Below are 22,661 nucleotides of genomic sequence, written 5' to 3' on the forward strand. Positions count from 1 at the left end.
GGTAGTGAGGTTTGGGGCTTTGTTCGTGGAGGATAGGTTTGCTGGGCTGGAGAAGTTCCAGCTTCCCGGAGAAAATGGGTTTAGATACCTACAGGTACGTACAGAACGTCTTTCAGAAGGAACTCTACATTTCCTCGGGTGCCGCCCCTTCTCTGGTGGATAAGATAGTGTCTTTGCCCATTCTCTGGTAGATAAGGTAGTGTCTTTGGATGAGAAAGGGGAAGGGAGGATATCACATATTTATGGGCAGCTGGAGAGGGCTTCACTGGAGGAAGTAATGGGAAAATGGGAGCAAGAGTTGGGTTGTGCTTTTGGGAGGGGGGGGGATGGAGCGAAGTTTTACGAGGGCTGATACTACCTCCGTGTGCAAAACTGAGTTTGATTCAGTTTAAAGTGATGCATAGAGCGCACATGATTAGGGCTCAAGTGAGTGGGTTCTTTCCGGGGGTGGAGAATAGACGAGAGTGTTGTTCAAGGGGATGACGAACCACTCGGATATATTTTGGTCCTGCCCCAAGTTGGTCGCGTTTTGGGATTCCAGTGGAGCCGTAGATGGCGGTCTTTGGGGTATTAGATGAGCCGGGGCTGCATGAGGGGAAGAAGACAGATGTCCTGGTGGGAGGTTCTGCTTGGGGGGGGGGGGCGCATCGGAGCCACCTAGTGAGACAGCAAGGCTGGGGTACCTGTTGGGAGTTTTTGCATTTGGGAATGTGCCATGAGAGGGTTCGGAGGAGGGGTTCTATTTGAGAAAGAAATGGTGGCCAGTGGGGGTGGGGGGGTTTAACCAGAAAAACGTTATCTGCATAATACATTCCCTAGAGATAATTTCCCCGACAAGCCAATTTTACTTCAATTGATCTAATTTTCTCCCAAATGGTTTAACTAATTAAAGCATGTAACAAGCTACTAGTAACAGCAGGGTTCCAGGTTCAATTACAGTCCCTGCTGAATTAAGTGATCACATTCACTCGCGACACTCCTGGGTGTGGGAGTAAAAAAATCTGTTAATATTTCCATTCCTTGCTACAAGTGCCAGTATGTGACCATGATCAGAGGAGGATCCCTCCAATTTCACTTTCCTTCTCTCCCTCGAGCCCCATGGTCTTGTAGATTCAGCTCCGGAGGCCATTCTGTCCATCATGGACACGCCAGTCAACAAAGATCTCACTACATTAAGCCAACTTCCCAGTGCTTAGCCCATAGTCCTGGAGGTTATGGCAGCACAAGTGAATATCTAAATACTTCTTCAATGTTTTTTTAACATCAATTTAGAGTACCCCAATTCTTTTTATTTCCCCAATTAAGGGACAATTTAGCATGGCCAATCCACCTACCCTGCACATCTTTTGGTTGTGGGGGTGAGACCCACACAGACAAAAGGAGAATGTGTAAACTCCACAGGGATAGTAACCCGGGGCCGGGGTCAAACCCAGGTCTTCGGCGCAGTGCTAACCACCGTGTCGCCCAATACTTCTTCAATGTTACGAGAGTTTCTGATGCTACCAGCCTTTCAGCAGTGAGGGGACTCCCATCACCCTATGGGTGAAAAGCTTTTTCCTCCACTCATCTCTTCCCTTAAATCTACACCCCCTGGTTATTGACCCCCTCTACTAATGGAAAAATTGCCTTCCTATCCACCCTATCGATGCCCCTCAATCTTATACACCTCTATTTGCAGGCGGCACAAAGGTTAGCAGTGCTGCCTAGTGCACTGCAGTGGTTAGCAGTGCTGCCTAGTGCACTGCAGTGGTTAGCAGTGCTGCCTAGTGCACTGCAGTGGTTAGCAGTGCTGCCTAGTGCACTGCAGTGGTTAGCAGTGCTGCCTAGTGCACTGCAGTGGTTAGCAGTGCTGCCTAGTGCACTGCAGTGGTTAGCAGTGCTGCCTAGTGCACTGCAGTGGTTAGCAGTGCTGCCTAGTGCACTGCAGTGGTTAGCAGTGCTGCCTAGTGCACTGCAGTGGTTAGCAGTGCTGCCTAGTGCACTGCAGTGGTTAGCAGTGCTGCCTAGTGCACTGCAGTGGTTAGCAGTGCTGCCTAGTGCACTGCAGTGGTTAGCAGTGCTGCCTAGTGCACTGCAGTGGTTAGCAGTGCTGCCTAGTGCACTGCAGTGGTTAGCAGTGCTGCCTAGTGCACTGCAGTGGTTAGCAGTGCTGCCTAGTGCACTGCAGTGGTTAGCAGTGCTGCCTAGTGCACTGCAGTGGTTAGCAGTGCTGCCTAGTGCACTTCAGTGGTTAGCAGTGCTGCCTAGTGCACTGCAGTGGTTAGCACTGCTGCCTACGGCACTGAGGACCCAGGTTCGATCCCGTCCCTGGGTCACTATTCCGTATGGAGGTTGGGCATGGTTTCACCCTCATAGCCCAACTATGTGCATGGTAGGTGGATTGGCTACGCTAAATTGTCCCTTAATTGGAAAAATAAATTGGGTACTCTAATTTATTTTTAAAAACCTCCATCAGGTTCTCCCATTGGCCTTCTCTGCTCCAAGGAAACCTGCACATCTTTTGGATTGTGGGAGGAAACCAGAGCACCCAGAGGAAACCCACGCAGACACTGGGAGAAAGTGAAAACTCCATAGACACTCACCCAAGGTTGGAATTGAACCCGGGTCCCTAGCGCTGAGAGGCAGCAGTGTTTATCACCATCTGCTGTGGTGAGATCTGAACCCACATCCCCAGAGGAATTGCCTGGGCCTCAGGATTATTAGTCCAGTGGCATTACCACCACACCACCGCCTCCCCTCACATGAATACAAATGAGAACAAGAGAACACTATAACTCGTTCGATACAATCATTGGACATAGCTAGATGCTTCTATAAGCCCCTTCTGAGGCAGTCAGAAACATGATGAAGCCATGAAAACATGGTAAAATTGTGCACACCCTCCCACAATATGTCAGCTCGCAATTACCACGAGAGTTCAGGATACATTTTCCACACCCTGTTCAGGCACGCACCAATATACACCTCTCTCAACCCAAGCAGTACTAAAGGCTCGATTGACACACCACAGCCTCCTCTCCTCAGATCCCAGGCCCGCCTGCACCCATGCAGCAGCCAATCACGGATTCTTTACATCCACCACTCCGAAAGAAGGGTGATAGCAGAAGGCAACAAGATGTTAACCAAAAGGGGACGCAGCTCAATCTCAGGACTTGGTGCACCACAGAGGCAATAACCAGCCTCTCAGAACTTCCCCAATAGGGACTTCCGGTGGCGGCTATGATGGAGTAAGTCGCACATTTGGTGGCTCCCGCTCTGGTCGGACTTTTGGACCTTTCCCCCGGACTTTATTCTGGTTTTAAACAGCAAATTCGAAGGCTGAGGCAATTGGGCACCGTTTCCACGTATCGGTGTATGGAGAAAAGAACCAGAAGTGCATGAAAGGGCAAAAACAGAAGTTAGCCACGAGCGGTGTTGAAGCTGCAGCGGGAGACAGTATGGCCGAGGACCGGACCCCTGGGGTGGCAGCACAGCGCCCAACGGACCCGGTGATGCAGGCCATCCAGGATGGTTTTGCCAGGTAGAAGCGGGAATGCTTGGACCCGATTAAAGAATCAATCGATCGGCTAGAGAGCAGATTGGATGCCCAGGATCGGGCGATTCAGAAGGTTGAGAAGGCGCTGGCTGAACAGGAGGAGCATCAAACAGCAGGGGAGCTGGAGGTGGGGATGCTTCAGGACCAGCAGAAAAGGCTCCTGGAGAAGGTGAAGGACCTCGAGAACCGGTCCCGCCGGCAGAACTTAAGAATTGTCGGGCTCCTGGAGGGGGCTGAGGGAGCAGATGCTGGGGCATACGTAGCGGGTATGTTCGAAAAGCTGCTGGGAGAGGGGGCATTCCCCCGACTGGTGGAGGTGGTCAGGGCGTACCGAGCGCTTGCTAGGAAGCCGCGAGTGGGGGGACCCTCCGAGGGCAATAGGTTCCTGGACAAGGAATGCATTCTTTGATGGGCCAAGCGAACGCGGAGTTGTAAGTGGGAAAACAGCATCCTGCGGGTGTACCAGGACCGGAGCGTGGAGGTGGCAAGGAAGAGGGCAGGCTTTAACCAAGTCAAATCTATTTTCTTCAAGAAGCAGGTGAAGTTCGATCTGCCGTAACCGGTGCGTCTTTGGGTCACGCATTAGGACCAGCATCACTATTTTGAGTCGCCCGATGAGGCGCTGGACTTTGCTCAAAGAACAGGACTGGTGGGGTCGGAGAACTCGCGGACTTTGAGAAAGCTTGTTGGCCTATATTGGACCCCTTTTTTCTGTTTTTTCCCCCTTGGTTTTGGGGGTTTTGTTTTCCTATTTTTAAAATTGGTTATGCCGTCTCGTATTGTTTCGTGTCGGTTTTTGGGGCTCTGTTCAAGGAAAAAGGGGGGGGGGGTAGAGGGAAAAGTCGATTTTTCGTTTTTGGGTTCTTTTTTCTCGGTAGATGTTGGCAATGTCCCTTTTGTTTTTAATCGATGTGCACTTTTGTGGGATGGAGACATGCCTGTTTGAGTTTCGGTAGGTGGTCCTTTTGTTTTTGTGTTTTCTTGTTTTTGGGTGATTGTTTGGGGATTGTTAGATGAGGGAGTTTGTTTGTATGAGCGGGGGGAGGGGAGCGAGGGAACAATAGGTGGGAGACTTCTTGGCGCCGGGGGCTGGGGCCACCAAGCTAGCTGGGTGAGCTAGCTCACGGAAGCATAGTGGGGGGTGTTTACGTTTAGTTTACTAGATGGGTTAGGTTTTAGAGTAGTGTTGCTGGGGTGGGGGGGGGGGGGGTTCTGCTGACGAGGGAGGGACTTAAGTGGAGGGACACTGAGGAGGTCCGGGGTGGGGGCCGCCGTGGGTCGGGCCGGAGGAGGTGCAGCGCAGGGGCTGGAAGCGGGCCCAAGCAAGGGGATGTGGCGACTAGGGGCTTTTCACTGTAACTTCATTGAAGCCTACTTGTGACAATAAGCGATTTTCATTTCATTTCAAATTCGGATGACGGCGATTTTATAAAGAGGGTGCTCGGGAAGATTCCAGACCTGGACTCGCACAAGCTGATTATTGGGGGGGGGGGGGGGGGGATTTTAATACGGTTGTTGATCCCGGCCTGGACCAGTCATGCTCAAGAACAGGCAAGGTGCCAGCAATGGCATGGGAGCTGAAAGGGTTCATGAAGCAGATGGAGGGGGTGGATCCATGGAATTTTCTTTTTACTCCCATGTACATAAGGTGTACTCCCAGATTGATTTCTTTGTCTTGGGTAGTGGACACGGCAATCGGCAATCACAATCTCGGACCATGCTCCGCACTGGGGGACCTGCAGATGAGTATGGATAGCAAGCAGCGCCCGCAATGGAGGTTGGATGTAGGGCTGTTGGTAGACAAAGCAGTGTGCAAGAGGCTGAGGAAGTGTATGCTGAATTACCTGCAGGTAAATGATACGGGGGAGGTCTCAGCAGCGGTGGTCTGGGAAGCGCTGAAGGCAGTGGTGAGAGGAGAGTTGATCTCGATCCGGGACAGGCCGGATAGGGCAGAAACGGACAGACTGGTAAAAGAGATTCTACGAATTGATGGGAGGTATGCGGAGGCTCCAGAGGCAGGGCTTTTAAGGGAACGCCGGAGGCTACAGGCGGAATTTGGTTTGTTAACCAGAGGGAGGGCAGTGGAACAGCTCAGAAAGGCGAAGGGGGCGATTTACGAGCATGGTGAGAAGGCCAGCAGGATGCATGCATAGCAGCTCAGAAAGAGGGAGGAAGCTAGAGAAATAGGGAAAGTTATTGACAGGGATGGGAACTTAGTTGGGGACTCGGCGGGGATGAGGCACCTCTTGGAGGGGCTGACTTTCCCGAAGGTGGATGGGGAGCTGGTAGAAGGACTGGGGGCCCCGATCGGGCTGGAGGAGGTAGTGGAGGGTTTGAAGGCCATGCAGTCGGGTAAGGCCCCGGGACCGGACGGGTACCCAGCCGGGTTCTATAAAAAGTTCTCCGGAATATTGGGGCCGGTGCTGATGAAGGTCTTTAACGAGGCCAAGGAAAGAGGGGTTCTGCCCCAGACGATGTCACAGGCCATGATCTTGCTCATCCTGAAAAGGGACAAGGATCCGGAGCTAGTGGGTCTTACAGGCCGATTTCCTTGTTGAACGTAGATGCCAAACGTCTGGCCACAATTTTGTCCTCCAGGATTGAGGACTGTGTACCTGACATTAATGTGGAGCATCAGACGGGGCTCGTTAAGGGTAGGCAGCTGGTGGCCAATGTAAGGTAGCTGTTAAACGTGATCATGATGCCCCCGGAAGGTAGGGAGGTTGAGGTAGTGGTCGCGATGGATGCGGAGAAAGCCTTTGACCGGGTTGAGTGGGATTATTTATGGGAGGTGCTGGAGCGGTTCGGTTTCGGGAGGGGTTTTATTGACTGGGTTAGGTTGCTGTACCGGGCTCCGGTTGCAAGTGTATGGAGAAACAGGACTTTGGACTATTTCAGACTGCACCGGGGGACGAGACAGGGATGCCCCCTCTCCCCACTGCTGTTTGCGCTGGCGATAGAGCCGCTGGCAATTGCTCTGAGGGCCGCAAGGGGCTGGTCCAGGGGGGGTGGAGCACAGGGTCTCACTGTATGTGGATGACCTACTGTTGTATGTCTCAGACCCAATAGAGGGGATGGAAGAAATTATGGGAATTCGGCAGGTTTTCGGGGTATAAGCTCAATATGGGGAAGAGCGAGATTTTTGTGGTCCAGGCGAGAGACGACTGGGGGAACTGCCGTTCAGAGTGGTAGGAGACAGTTTTAGGTACCCGAGTATCCAAGTGGCGAGGGATTGGGACAGGCTACACAAATTGAACTTGGCCCAGCTGGTGGAGCAGATGAAGGAGGATTTCCAGAGATGGGATGCGCTTCCGTTGTCTCTGGCGGGCAGAGTTCAATTGGTAAAAATGACTGTCCTCCCGATTCCTATTCGTTTTCCAATGCCTCCCCATCTTCATCGCGTGGTCCTTTTTTAAGCAGATCAATAAAATTATTGTGGGGTGTGTGTGTGTGGGGGGGGGGCGCAAGTCCCCGCGGGTGAAGAGGGCAATACTCGAGCGGAGTGGGGGGGGGGGGGGGGGGGGGGGGGGGGCTGGCGCTGCCGAATTTCGGCAATTATTACTGGGCGGCTAATATAGCCATGGTGAGGAGGTGGCCGGCGTGGGTGGCATGGTGGCAGCATCTTGTAAGGGCACAAGTCTGGGGGTGCTGGTAACAGCGCCTCTGCCGTTCCCGCCGGCATGATATTCCACCAGTCCAGTGGTGGTGGTGGCGGCCCCGAGAGTCTGGGGGCAGTGGAGGAAACATGTGGGAGCAGAGGGGGCATCGATATGGTCCCCAATCTGAGATAATCATCGGTTTGCCCCGGGGGAGGATGGACGGGGGGTTCCACATTTGGCGAAGAGCGGGGATTGAGAGGATGGGGGACTTGTTTATAGAAGGAAGCTTTTATAAATGCGCTGGAGAAGTTTGCATTGGCGGGAGGAAAATTAATTTCGATATCTGCAGGTGCGGGACTTTCTGCGGAGGCAGGTACCAACCTTCCCACTCCTGCCACTAAGGGGGATTCAGGATAGGGTGGTTTCTAGAGGATGAATAGGAGAGGGGAGATTCTCGGACATATATAAAGAGCTTATGGATTCGGAGGAGACGAAGACCGAGGAGCTGAAGCAAAAGTGGGAGGAGGAGCTGGGGGGAGAGTTAGAGGAGGGCCGTGGGGTGGAAGCGTTGGGTAGGGTCAACACGACCGCAACATGTATGCAAGGCTCAGCCTGATGCAATTTAAGGTCGTTCACTGGGCTCACATGACAGTGTCCCGGATGAGCAGATTCTTTGGGGTGGAGGACAGGTGTGCGAAGTGTGTGGGGGGGGCCAGCGTACCATGTCCACATGTTCTGGGAGGGGTGGGCCAATTCCGTCCTCACCGGTACAACCAGGGGAACCTTCCCAGACCAGGATTAGTAACAGGACCCTACTCAACCCGATGACAAGAGGAAAAAAGAATGTTGGGGGGGGGGGGGGGGGGGGGAAGAGAGAACAACCATGGGAAAATGCCTGGACTGATCTACAAATATCAACCATCACCCAGCACTGTCTATAATCACTGGAAGAATTCAAAAAACAATCTCTCTCTTTAACAGATCAGCCAAGGATGAACCAAGCCCACCTCAGCGTGCCCCACCATTCATATCCTCCCATTCTTTGAAAAAGAAAGGCCCAGGGGAAAAACTCCAACCTAAAGGAGGAGTCAGAGGAACCCAGTCCTCTCCAGGATACATAATTTGCCCAGGCTATCCAAAGAGAAAGGCAAGATTTCAAAATAACAAAATAAAATAACCCAATACGGTTTGCTCTAACTGTGGGGCTATCCTCAATCTAGAGAGAACTTAACCAAGCCTAACATCCAATTCACCATCATCTACCCATCACTCACCCGGCTTCCACTCATCTTCATTATATATAAGGTAAGGAGTGTCAAAAAGGCATTCTCCTCGCATAACCACAAGGATTATAACACACAATGACAAAAAGGAGTAAAACTTCACAGACCACATTTAATAATCGACTCAATAGGATTTTGCTAGAACAGGATAAATAACACGCCCTCGTGCTCACATCTCACACGCCCTTGCAGGAGAAAAGACAATAACAAATAATCCACAACATAAATCACAAGGGAGTGACGTGTATAATTAGAGAAGAATTGCAGGATAATGACACCATCTGTCTTGCCCGAGATGGCCAACGCCAAGACGGGATCAGCAAACACTCCTCAGGATCTCTCAAGGATTCAATGAACGGGCGAAGGATCTTGCTAATGTGGAAGGAGGCGAAGCCCCCCCCCCCCCAGCGTGGAGGCCTGGATAAATGATATGGCTGGGTTTATCTAGTTGGAAAGAATAAAGTTTGCCTTGAGAGGGTCTGCCCAGGGGTTCTACAGCCGGTGGCAACCGTTCCTAGACCATCTCGCGGAGCGTTAGACGAAGGTCGGACAGCAGCAACAACAACCGGGGTGGGGGGGGGGGGGGGGGTGTCCCTTTGAGCAAGAAAACACATGAATGATCCGGAAACTGACATGTACGGGAAGAATCCAATGTACAAAGTTCTGTATCTTATTGACTTGCCATGTTCATGTCTTGCCACGCGAGTTCTCTTTATTTTCTTTGTTACGGGGGGGGGGGGGGGGGGGGGGGGGGGGGGGGTGTTGTTTGCAAGGTGGAAAATATTGTTGAAAAATTCTTAATAAAAACATTTTTTTTTTTTTTTTTTTTTTAAAAGGATTCAATGAACGGAACACCTTCACTTTCACCATACCGCCACCTAAGCAACCTACTGCCGTGGCCCTGGCCGTGGTGGGATGACTTGGCCTACTCGGCCACCTCCAACCCCTTGCGACAAGTGTAGAGGATAGGATAACACGGGGCCTTTGCCTCCCACTTCTAGTTAGGTACCAGGCTCACAGACACACTTTGTCCAACCCCCACCTCCCAACCAGTCCGAATAAACAACACACCATGCAGTAGGATCAATGTCTGGAAGGCGGGTCCTTATCAGGATAAGTGCTCTTCCGAATGGAAGGACTCTCTCATGCGCCTCCACCATTCGCCCAAGGAGAGCTTCAAAGTGAGCTCTAAAGACCTGCACCACAGAGCTGAGATATTCATCCAAAACAAAATTCTCAATGGCGGCATCAGCAAGGTGAAAGCCTACTTACCAGCAACAACGCCACTGCAAGCTGGGCCCCACCGCAGCCCACTCCAACAACCACAATTAAATGAGGATTTTCTCCAATTTATCGTGGCTCCTCCGCTGAACAACAATCAGAATCCTCCAGAAACATAGCGCAAGACATATATCCCAAGAAAAAACAAATATGAAACGTGCACCAGGATAAAATGAAGGATTACAAGATGAGCACTCCAAGCTCATGAAAACACAGCCGTTCCGGCCCTCACATCACGCACCGCCCCACTTTCCTGCAAGTAGCCACCCCAGTCCGCTTGTGCCAAATCAAATTTTATCTTAGTAAAATTAACCTCTCCTCAGTTAAGAAGTTTTATTTCCGGCCCATCCTTACCCATAACTATCCAAAATCTAACTCTAGTCACTTCTCAAAAATACGCACCTAGGAGGGGTTATTGGGTTACAGGGGATAGGGTGGAAGTGAGGGCTTAAGTGGGTCGGTGCAGACTCGATGGGCCGAATGGCCTCCTTCTGCATTGTATGTTCTATGTTCTAGTGATACACATTCCAAGGGCGGCACGGTGGCACAGTGGTTAGCACTGCTGCCTCATGGCGCAGAGGACCCGGGTTTGATCCTGGCCCGGGTCACTGTCCATGTGGAGTTTGCATTCTCCCAGTGTTTGCGTGGGTCCCACCCCCCACAACCCAAAAAGATGTACAGGGTAGGTGGATTGGCCATGCTACATTGTTCACCGCCAAAAAAATGGGGCACTCCAAATTTATAAAGAAAAAAAAATTGAAATACTTTCCACTGCCCGGGCTCATTGCCAAATATTAGACATGTCCAAATGTCCAAAATTGCACCCTCCCTTGTTGGGCTTTTCACACACTATATGCAATTTAAAGAATTTTGCTCCCTCCCTACCTTGCACACCTGAACAATTCCAGTTAAAATCCCCTTTTATGGGACTTCCGGTGATGTCATGCAAGACATCACCGAAAGGTGGCTCCTGTCAGGGTCCTTGTTTTTCAATACCTTTTGCTCATTTTTCAGGCAGGGTTTGTGTTTAAACCCAGCTGGCTAACTATATAGCGGTTAGTCGATCGAACTATGTTGAAAGTCTCATCGAAAGAGCCCCAGGAAAGAAACCCCAGGTTGGTAGCCTGGCGAGGAAATCTGAGGGAGAGAAGATAGCGGTGGGGCAGCACAGTGGGTTCGCCCTGCTGCCTCACGGCGCCGAGGTCCCAGGTTGGATCCCGGCTCTGGGTCACTGTCCGTGTGGAGTTTTGCACATTCTCCCCATGTTTGCGTGGGTTTCGCCCCCACAACCCAAAGATATGCAGTCTAGGTGGATTGGCAATGCTAAATTGCCCCTTAATTGGAAAAAAATGAATTGGGTACTCTAAATTTCTAAAACAAAAGATGATACAAGTGGCGGCCACACCCATCAGATTTCTAAGAAAAAGAAAGTGAGGGGGTGAGGACCTGGAGAATAGGTCGAGGAGGAAGAATCTTCGATTCTGGGTCTCCCCGAAGGAGTGGAGAGGCCCGATGCTGGGGCATATGCGAGTACAATGCTCAATTCGCTGTTGGGCGCAGGAGCCTTCCTGAGGCCTCTGGAGCAGGATGGGGCTCACCAGGTCCTAGCAAGGAGACCCAAGGCCAACGAGCCGCCAAGGGCTGTAGTGGTGAGGTTTCACCGCTTTATGGACAGAGAGTGTGTCCTGAGATGGGCCAAGAAAGAGTGGAGCAGCAGGTGGAAAAACACGGAGATCCGAATCTACCAGGACTGGAGTGCAGAGGTGGCTAAGAGAGCGGGTTTTAATCGGGCTAAGGCGGTGCTCCATCAAAAGGGGGTGAAGTTCGGTATGCTGCAGCCAGCGCGATTGTGGGTCACGTTGCAGGATCGGCACCACTATTTCAAAACGCCTGATGAGGCATGGAGTTTTATAGGGACTGAAAAGTTGGACTCAAATTGAGGGTTTGTTGTGGGGGGATGTTTACTATGTATATAGTGTTTATTACGTTTAGGGAATGTTTCTCTGGTTTGGGATGGGTGAAGGGATTGGATGGGGAGACTGTGGGAGTGTGGGCGTCGGTGTTGGAGGGGCAGACCCCCACAAAGTAAGAGGGGGAGTGGAGGCCTGGGGATGGGGAATTGGGGTAAGGCAGCAAAAGGAGCTGTGCCAGAGGGGGTGGGGCCAGCTCAGGAAAGCGCGGGCTTTTTCCCGCGCTAGGGAAGGACGGGGGTGAGGGCCGGGGGGGGGGGGGATGCTGGAGAGGAGCGCACACTGACTGCCAGGGAGGGGGAGGGGGGATTCTCACACTGGAGTGGGTCGATGGAATGGCAGGAGAGGCCGGGGTCAGCAGGAGTCAGCTGACTTAGGGGAGTGTTATGGGGGGGGGGGGGGGGGAGCAAAAGGGCTAGATGTGGATCTAGCAGGGGGGAGGGGGAAAGAGAGGAGGGGTATAGGGTTGCTGCTGCATTGGCCAAGGGGGAACTGGAAGTAGGAGAGGTGGTCGGGGCGGGGGTCCGCCGTCTGGGGGACTGGACGGGTGCGGGCAGCGCAGGCACGTGGCTGGCCTAGAAAAGGAGATGGCTAGTCGGCGGGGGGGGTTTAGTAGCCCCCCAATCCGGCTGATAACTTGGAATGTGAGGGGCCTGAACGGACCGGTCAAGAGGGCCCGGGTGTTCGCACACTTAAAGGGACTGAAGGCAGACGTGGTTATGCTCCAGGAGGCACATTTGAAGGTGGCAGATCAGGTTAGGCTGAGAAAGGGATGGGTAGGACAGGTATTCCATTCAGGGTTGGATGCGAAGAACAGAGGGGTTGCAATACTGGTGGGGAAGCGGGTGTCGTTTGAGGCAATGAATATTGTAGTAGATAATGGAGGTCGATATGTGATGGTGAGCGGTAGGTTGCAGGGGGTGCGGGTGGTACTGGTAAACATATATGCCCCGAACTGGGTTGATGCCGGATTTATGAAACGCTTGCTGGGTCGGATTCCAGAAAGTGGAGGCAACGGAGTATTTGGCCATCGCCATCTCAGACCACGTCCCGCACTGGGTGGAGCTGGAGTTAGGAGAGGAGATGGACCAGCGCCCGCTGTGGGATTATTGGCGGATGAGGTGGTGTGCGGGCGGGTGCGGGGGTGCATTGAAAGATATTTGGAGGCCAATGACAACGGGGAGGTGCAGGTGGGGGTAGTCTGGGAGGCGCTGAAGGCGGTTGTTCGGGGAGAGTTAATCTCCATCAGGGCCCACAGGGAGGAGAGAGAGAGAGCAGGGAGAGGTTGGTGGGGGAGATCTTAAGGGTGGACAGGAGATATGTAGAGGCCCCTGAGGAGGGACTACTCAGGGAGCGGCGGAACCTCCAGACGGAGTTCGACCTGTTGACCACAAGGAAAGCAGAGGCACAGTGGAGGAAAGCGCAGGGGGCGACGTAGGAGTATGGGGAGAAGGCGAGTCGGATGCTGGCGCACCAGCTTCGTAAGAGGGAGGCAGCGAGGGAGATAGGTGGAGTTAAGGATAGCGGGGGGAATACAGTGCGGAGTGCGGTGAGAATAAATGATGTATTTAGGGACTTCTATGGGGATCTGTACAGATCTGAGCCCCCAGCGGGGGAAGAGGGGATGCGACGATTTTTGGATCCGCTGAGGTTCCGGAGGGTGGAGGAGCAGGAGGTGGCTGGTTTAGGGGTGCCAATTGGGATGGAGGAGCTGGTTAAAGGATTGGGGAGCATGCAGGCGGGCAAGGCTCCGGGGCCAGATGGGTTCCCGGTCGAGTTTTACAGGAAATACGTGGACCTGCTAGGCCCGTTGCTAGTGAGGACTTTCAATAAGGCAAGGGAGGGGCGGACCTTGCCCCCGACAATGTCCGGGGCGCTGATCTCTCTGATCCTGAAGCGGGACAAGGACCCACTGCAGTGTGGGTCGTATAGACCGTTCTCGCTCCTCAATGTGGATGCTAAGTTGCTGGCAAAAGTGCTGGCTCCGAGAATTGAGGACTGTGTCCCGGGGGTGATTCATGAGGACCAGACGGGATTTGAAAAGGGCAGGCAGCTAAACACTAATGTGCGGAGGCTCCTCAATGTGATTATGATGCCCTCTGTGGAGGGAGAAGTGGAGGTAGTGGCAGCTATGGACACGGAGAAGGCCTTCGACCGGGTGGAGTGGGAGTATCTTTGGGAAGTGTTGCGGAGGTTTGGGTTCGGGGAAGGGTTCATCGGCTGGGTCAGATTGCTATCTAGACCCCCGGTGGTGAGTGCGGCTATGAATCGGCGGAGGTCGGAGTACTTTCGGCTGTACCGAGGGACGAGGCAGGAGTGCCCCCTGTCCCCCTTGCTGTTTGCAATGGCAATTGAGCCTCTGGCCATGGCACTAAGGGAGTCCAGGAAATGGAGGGGACTGGTCCGAGGGGGAGAGGAACATCGGGTGTCGCTGTATCGGATGACCGGTTGCTGTATGTGGCAGATCCCGTGGAGGGGATGGCAGAGGTCATGCGGATCTTAAGGGAGTTTGGGGACTTCTCGGGGTATAAGCTTAATGTAGGGAAAAGTGAGCTCTTTGTGGTGCATCCAGGGGACCAGGGAAGGGAGATAGTCGACCTGCTGTTGAAGAGAGCGGAAAGGAGCTTTCGGTACTTAGGGATCCAGGTGGCTGGGAGTTGGGGGGCCCTGCACAAACTCAATTTGACGCAGTTGGTGGAGCAGATGGAGGAGGATTTCAAAAGATGGGATGTGCTGCCACTCTCGCTAGCGGGCAGGGTGCAGTCGGTTAAAATGATGGTCCTCCCGAGGTTTCTCTTTGTGTTCCAGTGCCTTCCCATTATGATTTCCAAGGCCTTTTTCAAACGGGTAGGTAGGAGTATCAAGGGTTTCGTGTGGGCAAATAAGACGCCGAGGGTAAAGAGGGTGTTTCTGGAGCGTAGTAGGGACAGGGAGGGCTGGCTCTGTCGAATTTGTGCGACTATTATTGGGCAGCCGATATGGCGATGATCCGTAAGTGGGTAATGGAGGGAGAGGAGGCGGCGTGGAAGAGGTTAGAGATGGCATCCTGGAAGAGGTTAGAGATGGCGTCCTGTGTGGGCACACACCGGAGGGCGCTGGCGACGGCACCGCTGCCGCTCTCGCCAACAAGGTACACCACGAGTCCGGTGGTGGCAGCGACGTTGAAGATCTGGGGGCAGTGGAGACGACACAAGGGCGAGGTGGGAGCCTCGGTTTGGTCCCCGATTCGGGAGAACCATCGGTTCGTCCCGGGAAGGATGGATGGGGGATTTCGGAGCTGGCATCGGGCAGGGATTAGAAGAATGGGGGACCTGTTTATAGATGGGACGCTTGCGAGCCTGGGGGCGCTGGAGAAGTTTGGGTTACCGCCGGGAAATGCTTTCAGGTATATGCAAGTGAGGGAGTTTGTGAGGCGGCAGGTGAGGGAATTCCTGCTGCTCTCGGCACAGGGGACTCAGGACAGGGTGATTTCGGGTGTATGGGTTGGAGAAGGCAGGGTTTCGGCGATCTACCAGGAGCTGAAAGAAGAGGAGGCGGCCTCGGTAGAGGAGTTACAGGGCAAGTGGGAGGAGGAGCTTGGGAAGGAGATAGATGAGGGTCTGTGGGCTGATGCCCTGAGTAGGGTTAATTCTTCCTCCTCTTGCGCCAGGCTGAGCCTAATACAATTCAAGGTTATTCACAGAGCGCATATGACAGGGGCGAGGTTGAGTAGGTTCTTTGGGGTGGAGGATAGATGTGGGAGGTGCTCGGGAAGCCCGGTGAATCACGTCCACATGTTCTGGTCGTGCCCGGCATTGGATGGGTTTTGGAGGGGTTTCGCGAGGACCATGTCCAAGGTGGTGAAAGCCCAGGTCAAGCAGAGTTGGGGGTTGGCACTATTTGGGGTAACGGACGAGCCGGGAGTGCAGGAGGCGAAAGAGGCCGGTATCCTGGCCTTTGCGTCCCTGGTAGCCCGGAGGAGGATCTTGCTATTATGGAAGGACGCAAAGCTCCCCAGTGTGGAAGCTTGGATAAATGACATGGCAGGGTTCATTAAGCTGGAGAGGATAAAGTTTGCCTTACGAGGGTCTGTGCAGGGGTTCTTCAGGCGGGCAGGGTGCAGTCGGTTAAAATGATGGTCCTCCCGAGGTTTCTCTTTGTGTTCCAGTGCCTTCCCATTATGATTTCCAAGGCCTTTTTCAAACGGGTAGGTAGGAGTATCATGGGTTTCGTGTGGGCAAATAAGACGCCGAGGGTAAAGAGGGTGTTTCTGGAGCGTAGTAGGGACAGGGAGGGCTGGCTCTGTCGAATTTGTGCGACTATTATTGGGCAGCCGATATGGCGATGATCCGTAAGTGGGTAATGGAGGGAGAGGAGGCGGCGTGGAAGAGGTTAGAGATGGCATCCTGGAAGAGGTTAGAGATGGCGTCCTGTGTGGGCACACACCGGAGGGCGCTGGCGACGGCACCGCTGCCGCTCTCGCCAACAAGGTACACCGCGAGTCCGGTGGTGGCAGCGACGTTGAAGATCTGGGGGCAGTGGAGACGACACAAGGGCGAGGTGGGAGCCTCGGTTTGGTCCCCGATTCGGGAGAACCATCGGTTCGTCCCGGGAAGGATGGATGGGGGATTTCGGAGCTGGCATCGGGCAGGGATTAGAAGAATGGGGGACCTGTTTATAGATGGGACGCTTGCGAGCCTGGGGGCGCTGGAGAAGTTTGGGTTACCGCCGGGAAATGCTTTCAGGTATATGCAAGTGAGGGAGTTTGTGAGGCGGCAGGTGAGGGAATTCCTGCTGCTCTCGGCACAGGGGACTCAGGACAGGGTGATTTCGGGTGTATGGGTTGGAGAAGGCAGGGTTTCGGCGATCTACCAGGAGCTGAAAGAAGAGGAGGCGGCCTCGGTAGAGGAGTTACAGGGCAAGTGGGAGGAGGAGCTTGGGAAGGAGATAGATGAGGGTCTGTGGGCTGATGCCCTGAGTAGGGTTAATTCTTCCTCCTCTTGCGCCAGGCTGAGCCTAATACAATTCAAGGTTATTCACAGAGCGCATATGACAGGGGCGAGGTTGAGTAGGTTCTTTGGGGTGGAGGATAGATGTGGGAGGTGCTCGGGAAGCCCGGTGAATCACGTCCACATGTTCTGGTCGTGCCCGGCATTGGATGGGTTTTGGAGGGGTTTCGCGAGGACCATGTCCAAGGTGGTGAAAGCCCAGGTCAAGCAGAGTTGGGGGTTGGCACTATTTGGGGTAACGGACGAGCCGGGAGTGCAGGAGGCGAAAGAGGCCGGTATCCTGGCCTTTGCGTCCCTGGTAGCCCGGAGGAGGATCTTGCTATTATGGAAGGACGCAAAGCTCCCCAGTGTGGAAGCTTGGATAAATGACATGGCAGGGTTCATTAAGCTGGAGAGGATAAAGTTTGCCTTACGAGGGTCTGTGCAGGGGTTCTTCAGGCGGTGGCAACCGTTCCTAGACTATCTCACGGAGGGTTAGGAGGAGGTCAGCAGCAGCAGCAACCCAAGGATGGGGGAATTCGGGTGGGTGGATGGGGGCTTCCCTACGGGTATCTTTGAATGTCATATGGGAGAGTTACTGTATATGGGGAAATCCAATGTAAAAGTTGTGTACTTTTTGACTGTTGTGTTTGCGTTTCTTTCTTTTTGTTTGGGGGGGGGGGTTTGTTAAAAGTTGTTGGAAAATTTGAATAAACACATTTTAAAAAGTGAATTCCACGTCATCCCAATTTGGCGCGTACACATTAACCAGCACTACCTTCATCCCCTCTACCTTACCGCTAACCATAATATATCGACCTCCACATCTGAAACTATTCTACCCACCTCAAATGTCACCTGCTTATTAATCAAGATTGCAACCCCTCTGGTCGTTGTGTCCAGCCCAGAGTGAAAGACCTGACTCACCCAGGCTTTCCGCAATCTAACATGGTCCACCACTCTAAGGTGCGTCTCCTGCAACATTACCACATCCGCCTTCAGTCCCCTCAGGTGCGCGAACACACGTGCCCTCTTGACCGGCCCATTTAACCCTTAAACATTCCAAGTGATCAGCCTGGTTGGGGGGCAAAGTGGCCCCCACCCCTCCGCCGATCAGCCATCCCCTTTCTTGGGCCCGCCTACAGCCCATGCGCTGCGCCTCCTCCGGCCTGCCCCCCGGCAGTCCCCGCCACCGACCTCCTCTCTGTCCCTCAATCGAATCCCTCCTTAGTCAGCAGAACAACCCCCCTAGCAACACCACTCTGAAACCTAACCCATACAATAAACTAAACATATGCACACACCCCCACTGTGCTTCCGTGAGCTAGCTCACCCAGCTAGCTTGGTGGTCCCCGCCGCCAAATGGTCTCCCACCTATTGTTCCCTCACTCCCCACCCCCTCCCCCGCTCATACAAACAAATTCCCTCATCTAACAATCCCCACACAATCACCCAACCGAAAGAAAAACACCGAAATCCAAACAAGCACGTCTCCATCCCACAAGAGTGCACATCAAAGCAAAAGGCATTGCCAGCGTTCACCAGAAAGAATCTGGTTGAAGCCTGCCCTTTTCCTGGCCACCTCCGCACTCAGGTCCTGGTAAACCCGCAAGATACTGTTGTCCCACTTACAGCTCCGCGGTCGCTTGGCCCACTGAAGAATACATTCCTTGTCCAGGAACCTGTGGAACCTCACCACCATTGCCTTCGGAGGGTCGCCCGTTTGCAGCCTCCTCGCAAACGCTCTGTATGCCCTGTTTTCTCCAACCATTGGGAGAATGTCCCCTCCCCCAGCAGCTTCTCGAACATACCCTCTATGTGTGCCCCAGCACCCTCAGACCCCTCCGGGAACCCGACAATTCTTAAATTCTGCCGACGGGACCTATCCTCTAGGTCTTCCACCTTCTCCAGAAGCCTTTTCTGCTGGTCCCGCAGCATCCCTACCTCCACAGCTGTTTGATGCTCCTCATGCTCAGCCAGCACCTTCTGGATCGCCCGATTCTGGGTGTCCAAACTGTGCTCCAGCTGATCAATCGACTCTTTAAATCGGGTCCAGGCAGTCCCGTATCTGCTTGGCAAAGCGGTCCTGGATGACCCGCATCAACTGCCCCATTGATCCCTGGGCCGCCACACCAGGGGTCTGGTCCTCGGCCATGCTGTCTCCTGATGCCTTTTCGTGCATGTCTGGTTATTTTCCCCATACACCAGTGCGTGGAAACAGTGTCCAATTGCCTCAGCCTTCGAATTTGCAGCTTAAAACCGGAAGAAAGTAGGGGGGGGGCTGGTGCTCCCGTGCATCCGCCAAATCGCAGCAGCCGACGGAGGCCCTTCAGCGCCGGTTGGCGTGGCACCAAGCCCCTTGCCCAGCGACCAGTGTGGCGCAAACCACTCCGGTGCCAGCCTAGCCCCTGAAGGTGAGGAGGATTCCGTACCTTTAGGGCAGCCCGACGTCGGAGTGGTTCACGCCACTCCTCAGTGCCAGGACCCCCAAGCCCCACCGGGTAGTGGAGAATCCCGCCCCATTACTTTGAAACACCGGAGCAGGCAGAGAAAGAGAAAGAACTGGGGCTAGGGAGGGCCAATGGAGAATATTTTAATGTAAAAGACAGGATGTTGTAGTATAGCCTTCCTGCAAACCTTGCAAATAGGTCTAGTACCTTTGACAAAGAGTGTTTCAGACTCGAAACATTAGCTCCCTTCTCTCTCCAGATGCTGTCAGACTTGCTGAGATTGTCCAGTGTAAGGGCAGCACAGTGAGTTAGTCCTGCTGCCTCACAGCACCGAGATCCCAGGTTTGATCCTGGTTCACTGTCTGTATGGAGTTTGCACATTCTCCCTGTGTTTGCGTGGGTTTCACCCCCACAACCCAAAGATGTTCAGGGTAGGTGGATTGGCCACGCTAAATTGCCACTTAATTGGAAAAAATGAATTGGGTACTCTAAATTTATAGAAAAAAAAGATTGCCCAGTATTTTCTGTTCAAAACAATGGTGTCAGAAAAGATCGGCGATGATACTCTGACTAAATTGTAAAAGCTCCTTGACAGCCGCACAGGAGCACCCAGCGGTGACCTGCAGGTCAGATAAATACGTCTGGTGCTCACATAAATTAAGAGGAATTAGGTCGGGACGTCTCAAAGTGCACAAAATAACAATCGAACAACTTAAAAACAGATGAGCACGATGCAAGAGCAAACAAGGTCTTACCTGGGGTTAAAAAGAAAAACAAACAGGCGAGACAATGGAGTCGGAAGTGAGCAGTTCCCCCGGAGCCAGAAGATGGCGGCTGCTCGGCTTCCCCCGGGAAGGGGGTGGATGGGGGGGGGGCTCTCGCCTGACTGGGTGCCCGGCCCCTCCCCGGGTACAGTCAATGGGGGTCCCGGGACAGGGGCCAGGCCTCGGCCGGACCAGACCAGTTGCCGGGAGAGTGCCCGTGTCTCTGATCCCGGCTCTCTCACGCGAACCCACAAACAGGGCCCCAACGAGATCCTCTTCCTTCACCCGCTCGATATCCCCCTTTGCATTTACCGCGCACGCCGTCAGCACCAGCTCCACTTCCGAGTCATCGGTAACTGCTTCCGGTACACGTTACCATGGCAACGGCCCATCGCGCCTCCAGTGGCAACTCCTCAAGGCAAAGAGGGCGAAGGGAGCTCATCTCTCTGGGCCCTTTATACTGAGACGTGTAAGGTACCAAAATAGCACAACGCAGTCATACATACAAGATTGTTGTGTCTTTTTGGATATTTATAATAATCAGATTGCAAATTCCATAGAATCCCTACGGTGCAGAAGGAGGCCATTTGGTCCATCAAGTCTGCACTGACCCTTTGAACATCTTTACAGGCATACAGAGCATTCGCAAAACTTGATCCAATGTAATATTCCATCTGGTTTGGTTCTGAAGATATGGTTTAAATTTGGTAGCATTCAGAAACCAGCTTTGGGCAGGACTGCAGGTTAGTTCACAATAAAAGGTCATGAAATTGTGAAAGCAAGATGGACATTGGACAAGAACTGCAGTGGTAGCTGCATATTATCCTCAAGAGTCTGCAGTTGTTGAATATCACAACAAAGTTCAAGATTCCCATCGTGAGAACAAATTAGGACCCAATTCATCAATTAATTCATATCCTGCTTTAGGCAATGGTTTTGGAGGGCCACCATATTTACAATTATACTGTTTCTGTGTGGCTTGGATCTGGCCCACATTCTCCATACTAAACACAAGTTCCATTCAGTGCAAACGCTGAATGTTCTGGAAATTGATCTGGCCCACATTCTCCATACCAAACACAAGTTCCATTCAGTGCAAACACTGAATGTTCTGGAAACTTTAGGACTACCAGCAGCAGTGCACAGGTTCCCCAGAGCAACTGCTCAGGAACAACAGTAAGATCATGCGTTTTGAGCCGAGAAGGCGATTTGTTTTATGCACCGATCCTCTGAAAGAGTCCCCTTCAGAGCCCCACCCCCCTACCGACATCCCTGTAACCACACCCACTGATTATGGCCAATCCACCTAACTTGCGCCTGTTTGGACACTAAGGGGCAATTTTAGCATGGCCAACTTCCCTAACCTGCACATGCCGGGACACTAAGGGGCAATTTATCACAGCCAATCCACCTAACCTGCACATCTTTGGACTGGGAGGAAACCAGAGCACCCGGGGGAAACCCACGCACACAGGGAGAACGTGTAGACTCAGCACAGACAGTGCCCAAGCAGAGAATCAAACCTGGGACCCTGGAGCTCTGAAGCAATTGTGCTAACCACTATGCTACCGTGCTGCCTACTTGACTGGCAATCCAGAGGCCTAGGCTAATGTGCTGGGGATTTGGATTGGGTTTGAATCCAAATTTGACAGCTGGTGGAGTTTGAATTCAATTCATTCATTTAAAAAAATCAATTGACAATACAAAGCTTGTAATGGTGAATGTGAAATTATCATTGATTGTTGTAAAAACCCATCTGATACACTAACATCCTTTAGGGAAGAAAATCGGTAATGCTTACTCATTCTGGTCCACATGTGACTTCAGACCCATACCAAAGTGACTCTTAATTGCCCTTTGAAATGGCTTAGCAATCTAAACAGTTTAAGGTCAATTAGGAATGGGAATAAATGCTGGCCTTGCCAGCAACACCGCATTCCATGAGAGGATTAAAAAATGCATTTAAATAGTATGGTTAGACCATAAGACCGTAAGACATAGGAGCAGAATTAGGCCACTCGGCCCATCGAGTCTGCTCGCCATTCAATCATGGCTGATATTTTCTCATCCCCATTCTCCTGCCTTCTCCCCATAGCCCCTGATCATCTTATTAATCAAGAACCTATCTATCTCTGTCTTAAAGACCAAATCAGTGATTTGGCCTCCACAGCCTTCTGCCGCAAACAGCTCCATAGATTCACCTCCCTCTGGCTGAAGAAATTCCTCCTCATCTCTGTTTTAAAGGATCGTCCCTTTAATCTGAGATGGTGTCCTCTGGTTCTACTTTTTCCTACAAGTGGAAACATCCTCTCAGCGTCCATCTGGAGACTCAGCTGTCTCTTAGAGGTAACCTCCCGAATAAGTGTTGATGGCTCTCTCTTGGTGATTGACAGATGAAGATCTTGGACAGATCAGCCAACAACTTTAATCTTAAACACAATATAAAAAATTAAATCATAGATCAGCTACCTCAAATTTGATCAAAGTGTCTCAATGAAGAATCTTCATTGGCCAATCAGGCTTTCAATTCTCTCTCCGTTGTCAGGGATCCAGGCTCCGGTTCTTTGGCTCCTAAGGACAATCATACTAGAGGACAGTGACTGGCTTATATTCGAGCTTTTCTGTCTGCTGTGACAAAAATAATTAATCTCACTGAGGTATAATAGATGCATCCATTATCCATGTATTCAAACACAAGTCGATAGTTGTGCGAGAAACATAGAGGAATTTCCTATTTGTCATTGCAGGGGAAATCCTTGCTAAGATTATTTTAAATCATTACATCAAGCATATAGCTGAGAAATTCTTGCCT

The 22,661-nt window shown here is 52.4% G+C and overlaps 1 protein-coding gene across 10 annotated transcripts in view; it reads right to left on the reverse strand.

The window, feature by feature from the left end:
• The window catches only part of LOC140394074 (uncharacterized), a 139,515-nt gene extending 119,326 nt beyond the window's left edge, over positions 1-20,189 (reverse strand). For 6 of the 10 annotated variants that reach the window (XM_072480896.1, XM_072480899.1, XM_072480900.1 and 3 more), the window contains exon 1: positions 19,841-20,188. The gene's annotated coding sequence lies outside the window, so the exon portion shown is untranslated. Of the gene's footprint in view, positions 1-19,840 lie in introns of all 10 variants that reach the window. The other 4 variants (XM_072480894.1, XM_072480895.1, XM_072480893.1 and 1 more) reach the window with 3 other exon arrangements.
• Positions 20,190-22,661: the final 2,472 nt, after the last annotated feature.

Source organism: Scyliorhinus torazame, chromosome 17 (assembly GCF_047496885.1).
Source record: "Scyliorhinus torazame isolate Kashiwa2021f chromosome 17, sScyTor2.1, whole genome shotgun sequence".
Lineage (NCBI taxonomy): Eukaryota > Metazoa > Chordata > Chondrichthyes > Carcharhiniformes > Scyliorhinidae > Scyliorhinus > Scyliorhinus torazame.